Raw genomic sequence first — 16,189 nt, 5'->3', positions numbered from 1 at the left:
TTCCTTGTGGATGGAAACTCCCTCTCTTTCTCTCGATCTACTCTCGCATGTTCGGGATGAGTTTAAATGAGTAAGAACCGTAGGCTGTGTTCAGAAACACTTCAGTCACTCACTGGGAAATGCCCTTTGTCTGGACAACACGAAAACAAACTTTGAAATATTTGTTGGGAGCACAAACACCTCTCTGCGTTGCCCAATTTCAAAATAGAACTTTTCTAAAAAAAAAACACAAAGTTGGCAATAAGCAACAACACTTGCACGTATACTGTTTCAACACTGCAGGAGGCAAACTATGTTTGATGAGAATGCCTCTGTAAAATGAATGTGTTGAAAATCATTTTAAATCCAAGAACACATCAACACCAAGAAATATACTCCCATGCTATGTAGCCTCCCAATTATATCAAATCACTGATCAAAACCGAAAAATCCTTGACAGTGTGACAGGGAGTACACCTTCAGAGGGGTTTCATGGAGGGAGGTCACAGTGCTGGCCAGGGCACTGCCTGAAATGCCACAATCTCTTTGAAGCAAGTTGTGCTCACACTCGAGACCTTGGCTTACATCCTACTATGGCCCAAGTAGTGGAGGATTTGGATAATGATGGCATTTGGGTGGCTACCATACTAACGCTCATAAGAGGAAAGCAAAAAAATCACGGGGCAGGCATCTTACATAAAAGGTCACCATAACTTTGTCCCTCCAGCCCTCAGTAAGTGAGCGGTGATTGTGTTTTTGTGTGTTTGTTTCCTCGCTGCAATGTTTTATTTTCCCCTTTTTCTCCTCATTTGCTAATAGCTCCCTGTGGCCCGCTCTGTCTCGGTGGCTTTCCCCTGCGCTGTGGATCACGCCGGGTGATGCATGGCTCTGCAGTGTCCCGAGCTCTAATGAGTGATAATCATGCTAATGGTCTGGCGCATTGGCTGCTAAAACTGCTAATCACAGCAATACTTTGGCTAAATCTGCAGAGCTCCTCAGTCACACATAACATTTAGTTCCACTGCTTCCAGAGTGCTGCTCACCTGAATTTGCCATCCATTCTATGTCTTTTTCTTTTTGGGTTCTGCTGTCTTTCATATATATATACAGTATATATGGTGGTGGTTGAGCAGACAGTATGAACATACAGATCTTTTGACGGTGTTCCATCTTCATCATTTGTCCACTGTGACGTAGAGAATCTTCATTCATGTTTGTATTGACCTTTACAGTGTCCCTGATTCAGAACGTTGGTGACTCGTTTGGCTGTCTGCCACAAACAGTGTTTCTGCTGATTAGACTGTGTTTGAATTGAGAATGCTCTGGCTTTAATTGGCCAAAGCTTCTGTGAGTCGAACAGAAGATATTCTGTGCAGTGATCCATAACTAACCACACACAGCTAGTGTTGAAACCTAGACAGCTACTCTATACCGGAGAGAGAGAAAGAGAGAGAGGGAGTGTGTGTGTGTGTGTGTGTGTGTGTGTGTGTGTGTGTGTGTGTGTGTGTGTGTGTGTGTGTGTGTGTGTGTGTGTGTGAAGAGAGGGAAATGTAATGGGGTGAAAGACATGGACAAAGCTATAGGTGGCAAGGCGTGCCTTTGAAAAGTGAAAGATGTACAAGAGCAAAGCGAGAAAGATAAAAGGGAGGGTCACTGGAGACAGAGAAGGTCAGTGAAACGGAGTGATAGAGAACTCCCGCGAATGGAGGCTCTTGCTGAGCACTTGAGGCATTAGCATTTCAGCCACTCTGGGTAAATAATCACTGCAATTAAAGGCAGCGCTGTCAGCTCATTTATTAGGGGGGAGAAAATAAACCACAACATGCAGTCAAAACACGCGTGGGGTAGAGCGAGCGGCAGCCTCCTAATGAACTCACCTTTTACACGTCACGCCGGCCAGCCACCTCGTTTATTAGCATGGGACTGCAGGTCAAGCAAATGTCATGAGGAAATCACTGCAGCTCTTGGCTCAGCCACTGCTGCTCTTATTACTGCTCTCTGTGCTACTATATCAATAATAGATGTCTTGGCTGCTCCCAAACACCTCCCTTTTAAATCCTACCATGCCAGTGATTTTACTATCCCCATTGCCAAAATATGAACATGTCTTCAGCAAACCCACATTGAACAATATACGATATACTTGACACTCAGGTGATTCGGGTGATAAGCACGTCTGATACTAGTTTTGGGCTCCCAGATGCATATTACAGTATATATTACAGTGCATGTCTGGAAACAGCCATCTAGAAAAACTGATCTGGGTTGGGAGTTAGCATGCTGTGTTCTTTTGAGAATCCTCGAAACTAGTGTGGTCTGCCCAACCTTAAGCAACAATCACTAATGATAACTGGAATTCATTCCACCAGCTCACTGCTGCTCTGACCTGTGTGTAACTTATGGCAGTAGAGAATGGCTTTGCTGGGATGTGATGAGCCTACTCCTGGGTTTGCCTTAGAGACCAGAGATAGATGTAATGGAGACTCAGCAGTGAAGATGAAACACAGCATCTCTGTGTTGTTGCCAGGAAACAGATGGTGTATAAGAAACAACTGAATTGTTGAACTGCCAGATAGATATGTCAGCGTCAGCAGCATAGCCATGGAAGCTATTCGGCCACAGTCGAGGACAGCGTGCGGATGGGCAAAGTCTAGTGCCTTTATCATCAGGCAGACACACCTTTGCTGAGAAAGTGGAGGGGAAGTGGAAACCATCTTTGCATTGGAGAATGTGCAGAGTCCTAAGGGAGGGGTTCTGTTATGGTGGCCTGTTGCGTACACACCTGCTTCAGTCGCTAAGTAGGCTAAGCCTGTCTAAAACCAGTGAAACGGAGAGGCCCCTGTCAGACAAAGCCGATTGGCGGTGGACTGTTGCGAGGTCTTTCAGATTTGCACACATTTACTCTTTTCCCTAATCGTCCACCCCTTTCACTGGTGCCGTGTTTGTTTGTGTGTGTGTGTGTGTGTGTGTGTGTGTGTGTGTGTGTGTGTGTGTGTGTGTGTGTGTGTGTGTGAGCATGGGCCTAGAAAGAGGCAGTGTGCCAAGGCGAGGTTTAGCATACATTTCTGTCTTAAGGTTACAATGGCTGAGCTCTCCAAGCTATGGAAAATGACACAGAGAGGGGGGAGCAGTTACAGTAGGTCTTGGCCCACTGCCACCACCTCTCTTGTGCTTTTAACTCCCTGCAACCCCTTTGCTAACTCAAATGCCAACTTCAGAACCTCCCCCCCACACACACACACACACACACACACTCCGTCACCACCCAGCAGGCTTTGCAGGTGTTTGAGGCAGGCTAGCAGAGCCCACTGTTAGTGGAACACATCTGCATGGAACATCTACATATATTAGGCTATGCTTGCATGAATTCTCTCTCTCTCTCTCTCTTTCTTCTCTTCCAGCCTCATACAAATGGTCAATATCATATTAATACAGTCGTGTTAGATATCACATCATGTCACATGACAGTCCCGTTCAGGGAGAGGGCAGCTCTTTAGCAACTTCACCAGCAACCAGTAAAACATTTAGCTGGTGTTTAAGGTAGAGCCATTGACTTCCATCAGTAAGATTAGTGCCTGCAAACAAGGGGAGACATGATGTGGTGTTCAAACTTTGGCTAAAAGGGTGACAGAAGTTTGCAATAAACAGCTGGCAGCATTGCTGAGAGATAAGAGGAAATGCCCCCGTGCTGAGGCACTTATCCAGCCATGCCATCAAAGCCCACTGAAGAGCCCTCCAGGGACCAGTGATGCAGGGGCAAGCAGAGACAGGGAACAAGCCTGCTGTTGCTGTTGGTGTTGCAAGGGAATTCATTTGTTTATCACAAGCTGATTTCACTGACAAGCCTGTGAGGTCTCAGTGGGGAGGGGTGGACAAGTGAAGGAGAGCAGGCTGGGTCTATCCTGTCTTTAAAAAAAAAAAATCAAAGTCTCGCTGAAGGGCGGCACACTAGGAACAGGCTGCTTCAGAAATTAGATGGTCTTGTTAACCGTGACGGGATATCAGATTGTGTCTAATGACATCTCCGCACCGTCTCACAGATTTGCCTGCTCTTTTTCCGTCACACTTCGTCCTCAGCTATAATTACTTATTGCACATCTTTAAATTGATTGTTGTTTGTTGCTTTTGTTGTCAAAAGTCTCCGATCAGCCAGTGAGGAACAATTCCACAGGCTTAATATCTTTCACAACTTATTTTTCCTCGTCAACTCATTTCAGCAACCTCAGCACCTCACGGATTACATAAGGATGGGTTTACACACCAAGTGTGCTTGAGGAGGAGTTTCATTCATGTTTCTCTTTAACTATAGTTTCACCAATAACAGGAAACTAACACAAGCACATCCAGGTCAGGAAACAAGGGGTCAGGGCTTCCTGTCTGAACTGACGTCATTTTGATTGATTTAGGATGTCAACTTTTAAATGGAGTAAGTAGGAGTTGTGTACATGTGTTGGCAGGAGTTGGACAGACTTTTGGAAGTGAAAACTTGTTGTCCGTTGGCTGAATAGTGAATAGATGAGTGGTTAATTGACAGTGTCAGGTAGTGGAGTGATGGATTGCCTGATTAGTAGCCTGGCAGGGGCGCTTTTCACAGATGGCGTATTAACAGTGGACAGATGCCCCCTACCTCTACCCGTCCTGTACTTGACTTGTACTCCCCCCCCCTCCTCTAAATGGCTTTCTTTCTGTGTTTCTTTCAATAGGAGTTTCATGGTGTGTACACACCTTAAGTAAGCGTGCCTCTGGTGCGGAAAACACTGTATAACCCTTCGGATTTTATTGTAATATTTGTATGACCTTGTAATGTCTATTCCAAATCTCTGGAGGTTTTTTTTACGTACTGTTCCCAAATGAGCACCCCCACCCCTCCCCCCAAATTATATTAGAGCGAATTTTTCGATCAGTGATGTATTCCTGGCCTGAACAGCCACCACACAATAGCCATTTTACATTGAAATCCTCAGCTGACACCCTTATAGCAGCACATTTGTCCGAATTTAAGGACGTTCACCAGTGAGATTTTGCCACTGACCCTGTGGAGCGCTGACGGTTCACTCTGCTCCAGTGGACCACAGAGAAAGTGTTCTGTGTTCAGCTCAGTGCCCCGAACACGGTGTACAGTATGCAGATGGAGGCAGTGTTATGTTCAGGAGCTCTGACGGTGCCCTTTTGAAATGCCACTGAGACTGAAGGCAACAGCGTGGCTAGCAGAGTGCTCAGGCGAAGGGACCTGCTCCACCTGCTTGAGTGGGAGTTCATGGAGACAGAGACACTTCACCTTAATTATCTTCCAGAAAGTTCTCTAAGACAGAGCAAGCTCCTGCACTGTGATTCTTTTCTAACTTTTGTCATAGGAAGGGATTTTTGGTACAAAATTCTGTGGCAATAAGATCCGTGTCAGTAGTGGCTTAATAGTCCGTGCCCACTGGTATCCAAGTGTATTGGTGGTCCAATGATTGGCCTTGCTGCCTTCAAAACAGTTGTCCCTGGTTTGATGATTCATGTCGTGCCCAATTTTAATGTATTGATTATTGGCAGTAACTAATCAGTTCATGATGTCACAAAGTTACTGACTTAACATACCGCCTACTCTGACTGAGCCACATCATGGAGGCGCGATGACAGGGGGTGTGCCCTGTGAGGTGTGCCCCGGAGGTGCCCGTGACGAATAGTACCCTATTACCCCTGCGTCGACTAAGTGCTGCACTAGGATTCACCACAGCAGGGGAGGCAACCATTTTATTGTACCCTCTCCACTGACAATCACCATGTTCCCTAGTGCTACAAGATGGGAATAAACTATCCGGAAAGAAATCTACAGAACATTTTTCCATGGCAACAGTAGATACACTACTGGCACGAAAAAAACATTTTGGACCAATAATATTTAAACTGCTGATATGGAGTTCCATAGCTGTAGCAGGTGCCTTTGTCATCACCTCATTTAGCTGCACATTGTTGTGCGCAGTTATTTGGTTCTCCTCCAGTAAACATTTTGTCATTGATTTCTAGTCTCCACTGCGTCCCCTGCTCTTGTAGCTGAGCCCCGTCCATTGATAGCATTTGCTGGAGCCACAGGGGGCTTGTCTCAGCGTCCGAGCCGAGCCGAGTGCCTGTGACCGGGATGGGTTGATGAATGGGCCATCTGCCTCACAGACATCAAAACCATCTGAGAGAGTGGAGAACTGCAACAGAGGAAGCTTCTCAAGCCTATCTATCTCCATATCACTATCTCTGTCACTTTCTATCCCTCCCTCCCTCCCTTCTCTCACTCCTGCCTACTCACTCCTACGCTTTTACAATACCCCCTGGCTCTTGTCCCCTTCTGGTTTTTTAATGTGTCATTTCTGCTCGTTTTCTCTTTATATTCTTTCTTTTCCTGTCAGTGTCACACTTTCAGTAAATGCAATCAGCTTTGCAACCATGCCAAATCATTTTTAGGTGAAAGAATTTCAACTGTTTATGAAAAATTATCTCTTCTACCTCTTTCAGTGTGGGAGAGACAGAGTTGCACATTGCATTGGAACTCTCCGTCAGAGTGAATCCTCACAAGCTAAACTGTAAATCCCTACTTTCAGTGAGTTGTCTGAGGCTGTGAACTGTCATCACTATCGTCACAATGACAATAAGGCCAAATTCACACCTAATACAAAAAGCCCAAGAAAAGACATTAATGAGCATAGTTGAGTCATACAAGGCTGCACCGCTTTTGACAACAACTGCTTTGTAACAGGGTGGCAATCAGGCCTTCAGTCTTCGTCAAGAAAAGAAAGAGATTTGAGTGAGAGAGAGAGAGGGATGGAGACAGTGAGGGATGGAGACGGAGATGTAACTTTTTCTCCACACAAAAATAATCTTGAGCTGGAAGCTGATGAAGTCGATCAACCATGAAAAGCTTTTAATCTGCATCATTAGAGAACTTCAGAGTATTTCAAAAGAGTTGCTCCATATGACTCTGACATTTGATAGAAATAAGAATATAAACCATTAAACCAAATGGATTCTATAAATGTCTTTTTTGCTTTTTTAGTGTCTTGTTTGTCAGTGTCAAACTCACACACAGTCAACCAACTAACAAACTGTAGAACAAATGATCACACAAACACAATCTGTGTAATCTGTAATCGCTCACTCACGCTCTCCCCCACAGACATGTACCTCGGTGACACAGTATGGTCACTGATGATTGCATCACTTCCTCTCTGTTGTAATATAAGAGATCCAATCCAGCTGATAAACCCCCTCTCTACCTCCCTCCTCCTCTACTGCCCCACTCCCTTCTTCTCCCCAACGTGTGCCATGCCTTCTATATGAGTCTACATCAATCACATTCAATCCTCCACGCCGGGTAGTGCTTGAGTAAGGGGATGTGACAGTGTCTAAACCAAACAGTCAGCCAGATGCCTCTCGCACTGTCAGGACTGAACAGTCAATAAAGGCTGGAGTGTCGGGGCAGCTTCAAATTAAAATGATGGAGGGAGATACCACAGTGGAAGCTACTGAGGCAGGGAAATGAAAATATCAACAAAACATCTGTGCGCAATCGGAGGTTTTCCTTTTTCATTTTGTCAGTCGTGGAGGGTTCCAGCTGAGTCTGTGGAAGGATCAATGAACTGGTGTCTGTGTGTGCATGTGTATGTGTGTGTTTTAAATGCAAATGAACACATCACTCCGTGACTGAGGGCTCCAAACTGGGCAGCTGACTTGCCAGTAATCCACATTACAGCGGGCTCAGCCTTGATGTCTGTACTCTCCTCCGTCAAGCCGAGCCCCTGTGCTTCTGGACGTCTCACCGTAAATGAGACACACAGGGAGACATCGTGAGCCAAATATTCCACACAAGCATGTCTCAAAGAACAGCAACTCTGGGTGAAGCCCAAGCAATGGAATCATCACCCAAGCACATTCAACAGAACACCGAGATGCCAGTCAGCGAGGAGAAACAAAAAAAAACATCTTCCTGTTTCAGTTTTTTTCTTGTCTTTCTTACTGGGCTGAGCCAAATGGAATCATTTCTAATCTGAGGATACAAAGCCAGTCATGCTCATTGCTGAGCCTTCAAAGCAGTGCCTGAATTAAGTGTGAGCCCTAAGCCTGCGCCTGGGTAATGAGAGAGGGATCATTAGGCTAATGAGAGGGGATCAGCGGGTCTGCCAGAGCACTGGCCTCCTCCAGCACCACGGCTGCAGAGAGGGCCAGGATGTGTTTGTGTGCCTGTGCATGAAGGGGGGAGCGGAGGGCTGAGGGAGTGGAGGGGTTCTTTAATATGGAGGATGACACAGGTGAGTCCACACCAGGGGCCACGGCTTCTAGCCTCTCACACCTGCCACTCACTCCCTCTCGCCTTCTCGCTCGCTCTTTCACTCAGGCGCTCGCTCAGCTGAGGACCTCTCCATGCCCAAGAGAGACTAATCCCATGCCTAGCTGAGGGGCAAACCCAATCCTCCGTCCCATCCTGGGGCTGCGCTTCACACCCACACCTGGGGCTCCACTCCGGCCGCCGCTGCCACTGCCACTGCATCCACTCCGCTGTTAATTGCTTTGGCGGATTAGTCCTGGCTGGTCAGTGCTCAGGCTGCTGAGGACTTTCACACTCGCATCCCTCGGCCCCCAAAGTGCGCTTGGGCTTAGCACCTTCAGCTTCCCGCGTGTAAGGCCACAGACTCCAGTGGCTCTGCTGCTAAACCCCACACACACACACACCACTCTATGAACTGATCGGACGCCATTGCGGGCACAATTAAGGATGGATGGCCTGATGACAGAGGGGAGCGGAGGACACTGAGCTCGTTTAAGGTCCCTGTGTGGCCTTCCTCTGCAGTGTGCCAGGGAGGAAGAGAAAGAGGGAGAGAGAGGGGGACTAAATGGCCGATATTTCACAAGCGGGACCCCGTAGGTAGTGCTCGTCTCACAGGTTCCCGATGCCTCCTGCTGACTCACTCCAATGACATCCTTCAAACACAGAAGGTAGTTACATTAGGGACTCCACTGGAGACTCCATTGCCCTTTCAGATCTTCTTGATGAGACATAATTCATACAAGCCAATTGACTTGAACATCACATAAAAGTGGCACTTGTCTGTCTACATGAAAGCTACTACGCATGAGTACCCGTGTGTGCGTCACTGCAATGCAGAGGGCTTATTCTTAGCAATGCATGTCCAGATCATCCAAGAAATCTATCAACTAACCTGGTCTTTCATGTACAAAAGAGATTATTACAAAGATACAATTAGCAATCACTGATATCACCCATAAGCTTATATCAAGCAGTTTCATTAGGATGAGGCACACTTAGGTTGGGCTATTGATCGAGCCATCTTTCAGCTCTTATTTATGGTCTCATCTCATAATAAAACTGAGAAAGACCACAACAATCGACTGGCTCAAACCTGACCCTCAACCAATCAAAAGCAGCAAGAATGGGTGGTGCCACGTGTCCAGGTTTGTCCTTCAAGAGATGCTCAGACAGAATGAGACACACAAAGGCCTGTACTGTAGAGCCATGTCTGTAGGAAACAGTCTTTGTGAGTAATGAAGGAGGGGGTGAAAGCTTACAAAAGAGCATAAGAAACAGTTGGGAGGCTGGGCAAGGGAGGGGTTGCGGATTTTTATCGCATCCTGAATGAGGCATGTTACATTGTAGAGGTTGCTGGAGCATTTAAGGAACATGCGAGCCCTCGGTTCAGTGCACACTGAAGACAGTCTCTATAAGCTTGCTCCCAGCTCCTGGCCCGTCAGCCATGGGCATCGTGCCTCAGGACTGTGGTTACTCTGCCCGCCAACAGGGCTCAATCCAGCCCTGGCTGTGCTCTCACACTTCTCAGAGAAACAGAACTGGCCTCTGGGGCTGTCATTAAGACCAGGGTTTTACACAACCCCTCCTCCACTTCCCCTGTGAAGACAGGGGTGGGTTCATGGGTGGACACACTGGAGACCTTACTGTCCATTTCACCCCATTTTAGAAAATGAATTGCAGTACTAGTAGCTTGAACCAACTGATCCACGGGTTCAGGGATAAATGCATTGTATGTTGTTTATTTATTACGCCTCTTGGGAAACTATTATGTGGAGAATGGAGGATGAGACAAACGGCTTGAGCTTTGGATGAGTACAAGGTCAAGCACTAATCAATCCATCTCATGACCCCATTTGTTACTCTATAGAGAAATGGTTTTAATCATGCAGAGGCGGCTATTAAAGGTTTAGAGGCTTGCAGACTGGTGAACACGCATGTGAGCCAACATGTGCAACCACAAACATGGCAAAGTGGTGATTTCACTGACACAAACAAATGCCCATGTCTTTCTTTCCTCAATCATATTTGTGCAAGTTATTGGATTAATGTACTGTATGTACATATGTCTGCATGAATACGCATGTATGCATGTATAATTGCAAAACAAACAGAGCAATGTTGGATGTGTCCAGCTTTTCTATCTGACCACCTGAATTTCAATCTTTGTTTCTGTCTGTTGTGATCTGATCATTTAATGGCATTGATATAACATCTATTGATTGAAAATTTTTATTTTGTGACTTTAACAAAGGCTTGGAAAACTGAAAGACCTTGAGACGGAGAAACCTTGATTGATTTTGATCCAACATAACTGTCCAATCAGCTAAAATGCACCAAAGTGTTGACAGTGCCATGATTCACATTGGTTTTCAATGATGTATGGTTACCTCATAGCTATGGCAGCATATTAACAGACTGTTCTACCCTTCAATTGTTTTTCAAATCTTTCCTTCTTTCAAATTCTGATCTAGTGTGCTTGTCTATCTGCCTCGATAGACATACAGATGGCAAAAACGCATCGATACTTTCTCTCGTGTCAAATGATGTATGATGCTGTTCATTATTATACAGCATTAACCCCTGAAGATGATGTCACGATGTGCAGTTTCACTCCACTAGGCAAATAAGAAATCAGCACTGTGACTAAATGATGATTGATTGGCTGATTGATCGGAGCTCTCATAGGGTTCAGCAACCTTCTGCGGAGGATCAGCAACACCGCAGCCTCTGGCCATCTCATTAGACGCACTCCGTTTGGCTGGAGCCAGGAGCAGGGAGGGCTGGAGGAGTGGGAAAGATGAGTAGACACAAGTGCTTGGATCCTCTGGTAGGAGCCAAGCTCCTCATCTAACATTTTCTCCTTTTACTTGAAAATGTAGAAAGCTACAGATAAGCTGTCGGCTTTCTATGATGTAGAGGGCCCTTCAAAGCCCTTTTTTTGTGTGCAAAATAGCTGAAGTGGATGAGGCGTGGTGTGTTTGAACACAGACACGACAACCACAAGGCCAACATCAAAACCAGGGAAGCACCAGAGGAGTACCAGTCTGTTCATTTTTGGAAACATTTTAGTGCCACAGCAACAGCCTTGTGACAGCAGAGACTGTGCCGCCAGCCACTTTTTTTTTTAAATTGTATTTAAAAAAGACAGTCAGCTCCACCGCCAGGGGAAAACTTCATTACAGAGCATTGTAATAGATTTGCTCTCAATTACACATCCTTTCTTCTGTCTTTCAGCCCCCAACCCCCTTATTCCACTTCCATTCTCCTCTGGGCTTTTATGCAGATGTTGCTCTGCTTTCTCCCCCCTCAGCTCCTCCTCTTTCGGCAGCGAGCACTGAGAGTTTTCTGCCAGGCTGAGCAGTGGAGTGTCACTGAGCTAAAAGCACTGGGGGCCCCCGGGAGAGACAGACTAGGGCACACGCTCACACACCTGCAGACGTTAATTGTGAGAGGGGGGAAGGATTACAGCACTAGGTGGTGGGGATCAGGAGGCTGGCCCTGCTGAGTGCCATGCAGAGCCACCTACCATCTGAAGAACTAGGGACTCAGCCATGTTTGGGGACTGTGGGGGCTTTGGTTCGTGATGCAGAGAGTCAGACATGGGAAATGGCCGATGGGCAAAAAGAAGGAGCTAAAGTGATGTGTTGATGTCTTGTGTCTCCTCAGTCTCTAGTTCAACTACCAAATAGCCAACTAACAAAAGAGTTTGTTCCTTTAAAATCTCAGCAATATGCTATAATCCACCCTAAACACCTGTCTATGTCGAGGGATTGTTGCTCCTCAAGTTCGTGGAACTCGGAGACTATATCTTCTGCTGAGAACTCGTTGGTCGACTGGTCAGGAATATTAGTGTCATCAGTCAGCCCATGTCTGCTGAAGGCCTTCTCCAGGGCATGATTATGTTTCCCCACACGGTTCCATACAGGCATGTGTAGCAGGGGAATCTGAGAGCACCAGAGGCTTCCCCTTAGGTGCAACTGACTGTCCACTTCCTGTAAGATCTCTATTTTAGCTCATAGGAGAAAATGTTGTATTTACATTTTTTGTTGGTAACACTGGGTTTAATTATTTTAATGAATCTAAAGTTGACATCCACTGACACAAGCCAAGTCTGCTACGTCAACTTTCCCGCTTATTCTGCAAGTTCAGGCAACTTAAGCTTGACAAGTTTGTGCACGTACAGTAAGTGTTGAGACATCCTAATGGCCTTTTGGAGACACTATTCAACAAACATCTATGGGCTAATTTGTCTTGGCTTATTTGGAAAACAGCCTTCTGTGGGCTCGGTCTTGACCCCAGACTTATCCATGAGATTCATGGGTCAGCTGTAATGAGGATGAGGTCACCCTGGGTCTCCAGGCCCTCTACTTATCTCCCCACCTGAAAGGTTTATGTTTGATGTTCGCCCTTTGAAAAGCATGCGAGCTGACCAGAGCAAAGAGGACAGGTCTGGCTCTGATTGGAGGAAACTAGATGGGAGGAAGAGGAGGAGGCGAGTCCTTAATGTCAGTTCTCTCACACCCTCCTCCTCTTCAACTGCAGAGACAGACTCAGGCAGTTTTAGACCAGGAGAAGCATGAGTAAGCAAAAACTGTGCCAAGACAGTGCCAAGACATACAAAGATAGCAATTTAGTTTTACAAACTTGTGACCTCTGAAAGTCTAAAATAATAATACAAATCCTTCCCCTTACTTTAAATGTGAAGCTAGTCCATAGAGGGCACTATGCCGTATGAAACAACTGACAGGTCTGTAGGTGAATCCCCAGCAAGGGACATGACATCATGTCACTCACATAACTCTACTAGTGACCCGACCGGTTTGCTTCTACTTGCAGCCAGCTGCAGCAAGCATTCTTCTCCGCCTCCTCCAAATGACAAACCCCCGCCACACTTCTGCTTTCTATCCAGGCCTACCGAAGCTGTTCCATCCATCACTATAACTATACAACACAGCGAGTTAACCACAGCTTGGTTTAAGGTGGAAGCTGGGGGGGGGGGGGGGGGCTCCCTATATATGGATAGAGACAGACAGAAGGCCCAACAGAAGGCCTGTTTGCCTGGCAGTCTTGTGGCACTGCTGTTTGCCTTGTGTCAGCATGGGCCGCCCAAGGGATTACCTCACATGCTCAGTGCATGATGAGCAAAGCTCGCTCCACGGAATGAATCACGACGTTTAGCTGGGCAATTTCAGATAACACCTATAACGCTTCTATCCATTCCATTGATAGTTATCGTAATGAATAATTCATGGGCTGCTATTATCATCAAAGGTGAAGCAGCTTGAAAAAATGCGGGTTGGAAGACAGAAGATAAATAATGAAATAGTGTTTATGGCTGCTTTAAGTATCAGCCTAGGAGGAACTGTACTGGGAAAAAAGGCACCTTGACTCTTGATCTGATCCCATCCTCTTCATGTTATAATCAATTAAACAGACTCTCCTACAGTGAAAACATCGAATATGACGTGTAGTGTTTTATTATTCTGTTTGGAGAAAAGGCAGCAACAAGAAAGTTTAGCCCCAGCAGTTAAAATAATGTAATCTGATTGACTGCACTGATTTTCTGCCTTGCCTCGTGTCTCGGTGGGCCCGGGCCATTGCACCATCCGTCTGGGTGTTTCATGGTGTTTTCCCTGCTCAAACATCAACACACTCCTTCACAACGTCTGCTGGGCTGGCGCCATGTCTCCTTGGTGGCACGCAACAACTCCCGGAGACCTGATTAGTCTGTCTTTGGCTTTTCTCTCTCTTTCCCTCCAATGCCTCTTTCTCTCTTTCTTTTCTAATGTAACGCTGCAGAACTCTGTGAAACCTTTACCAGACTGAAACCAAGCCAAGCCTTTGGGAAGCTCCAAACACAAATTCTCTTGACTGTTCAACTATAATTATCAGCGTGAGTTTAAATGACCATATATGCAACCTACATACCTGCATACCAGACTTGTGTGCCTCTACTGGCCATGTCTAAATATCTGAAGTTGTCGATGAAAGTCACAGATAATAACAAGAGGATGATAACCTCATGAACAATGGTATTTGAAGGCACAGGCTCAAGACCTTACCTCGGACTAACCACAAGTTGCAAAGAGGGTCCTTCATACAATAAATGTAAATTGAGCTATAGACGACTATCAGTCATAAATAATGGAAGACTATTCTGAAAAATCTAAGATATTCTGGACCTAGAAAGAATCTGGCAAAGCTTGTGTAAGAAACCAGTTTGTTCACATGAGAAAGCATACATTTCTCACACACAGACACAGACACATTTACACACACCCACACGCAAATAACACCACTTCAACAGATTTACAACACATCTCGAGTTCTCTGGCTTTTCTTTGCTATGTGATAAGAATATTTACTTATGTCAAAGCAAACTGCCATTCCAAATGTTGTCTTAAACACTCACAAAACCAGATAAGCTCATAGCGCTATTGCAAATGCTTTATCGCAGACTTGTGGCTGTCATGCTGTTTGTGCTCCAGGTTCAGCATACATAACAACTTTACTGAGCAGAAAGGCAGGTTTAGTGTCCTGCATGATTTGAATATAATATATACATTGTTTATCACACATTTATCCAGAATATGCTAATTTTTTAAGATATCATGAGCTACCTGTGTGAACATGAATACACATTGTTTTGTGTATAATATAAGAAAGATGGAGAATGAGAGAAAGATGAGAAGAAGGAGGGTAGAAGAAGAGAGAGGGACAGGTGCAAGCATGGGAGAGCAGATCTACTGTGTGTGTCCCTGTAGAGATGAAGTGGCAGGTGGAGTCCTTGGAGAAGTTTGCATGTGTGATGGGAGGAGCACCTGAGCACAGGGGCCGGCTGTGATGCACACACACACACACACACACACACACACACACACACACACACACACACACACACACACACACACACACACACACAGCCCTCTACAGCACCTCACAGTGAAGGAATCACAGTGAAACACACAAATATGCACACACACACACACGCACGCGGGCACACACACGCGGGTACACGCGGGCAAATGCGGGCACACACACACACACACCCATACACACATATACACACACATATACACACACACACACACACACACACACACACACACACAGCCCTCTACAGCACCTCACAGTGAAGGAATCACAGTGAAACACACAAATATGCACACACACACACACACACACACACGGCAACACACACACACACACACACACACACACACACACACACACACACACACAGAGCTAACCAGTGAAAGTAAAGATAAGATGGCCTCAAAACTCATGTGTGTGGAATGGCCACTGGTAAGCGCTCACGTTGTGTGTTAGATGTGGGAGTGTGTGCCCCCTGTCACTGCTGTAAATAACGTGGGCTTCATAGAGGGCTGTATTGTGCTCGTGTGCTGTGTGGTCTTATGGGGGCTCTTCGCTCACTACGGCCCTGACACATCCACATAATGGGGGCTTTCTCTGGCCTCGTCCCATAGCACACAAAGAGCAGTGTCCTCCTGAAGCCACTGTGCAGCTGACGGACACATGAGCAAGAATACTGACACACTTACACACGTAGAGGGAGAGAAAGAGAGAGAGAGAGAGAGAGAGAGAGAGAATGCACATATACACAACCATATCATAACTTATTGCAGTGTGTGAGTGTATGTGCACGTGAGTGTATGAGTGAGAGAGCGCAAGCAAGAGAGTGACAAAGAGAGAAGAGAAAAAGAGATAATGAACAGTTTTGGTCTGTATGTGTGTTGTCCCAATAAATGCAATCCTGTGTTACTCATCATGTTTTGCAGTAGATTTCACTAGGAACTGGGTTGACCAGGGGTGTAAACTGATGCATCATCACCTTACCTGCAAGAGAGAAAGAAAGACAGAGAATGGAATTAAAATGGGGCCGTAAAGTCT

General features: G+C 45.9%; 1 protein-coding gene across 2 annotated transcripts in view; it reads right to left on the bottom strand.

The window, feature by feature from the left end:
* Window positions 1-16,189, bottom strand: part of LOC105907911 (receptor tyrosine-protein kinase erbB-4) — a 235,156-nt gene that overhangs the window by 166,598 nt on the left and 52,369 nt on the right. The gene's annotated exons all lie outside the window — the stretch shown is intronic.

This window comes from Clupea harengus, chromosome 2 (genome assembly GCF_900700415.2).
Source record: "Clupea harengus chromosome 2, Ch_v2.0.2, whole genome shotgun sequence".
Lineage (NCBI taxonomy): Eukaryota > Metazoa > Chordata > Actinopteri > Clupeiformes > Clupeidae > Clupea > Clupea harengus.
This window is presented reverse-complemented; position numbering and strand designations above follow the sequence as displayed.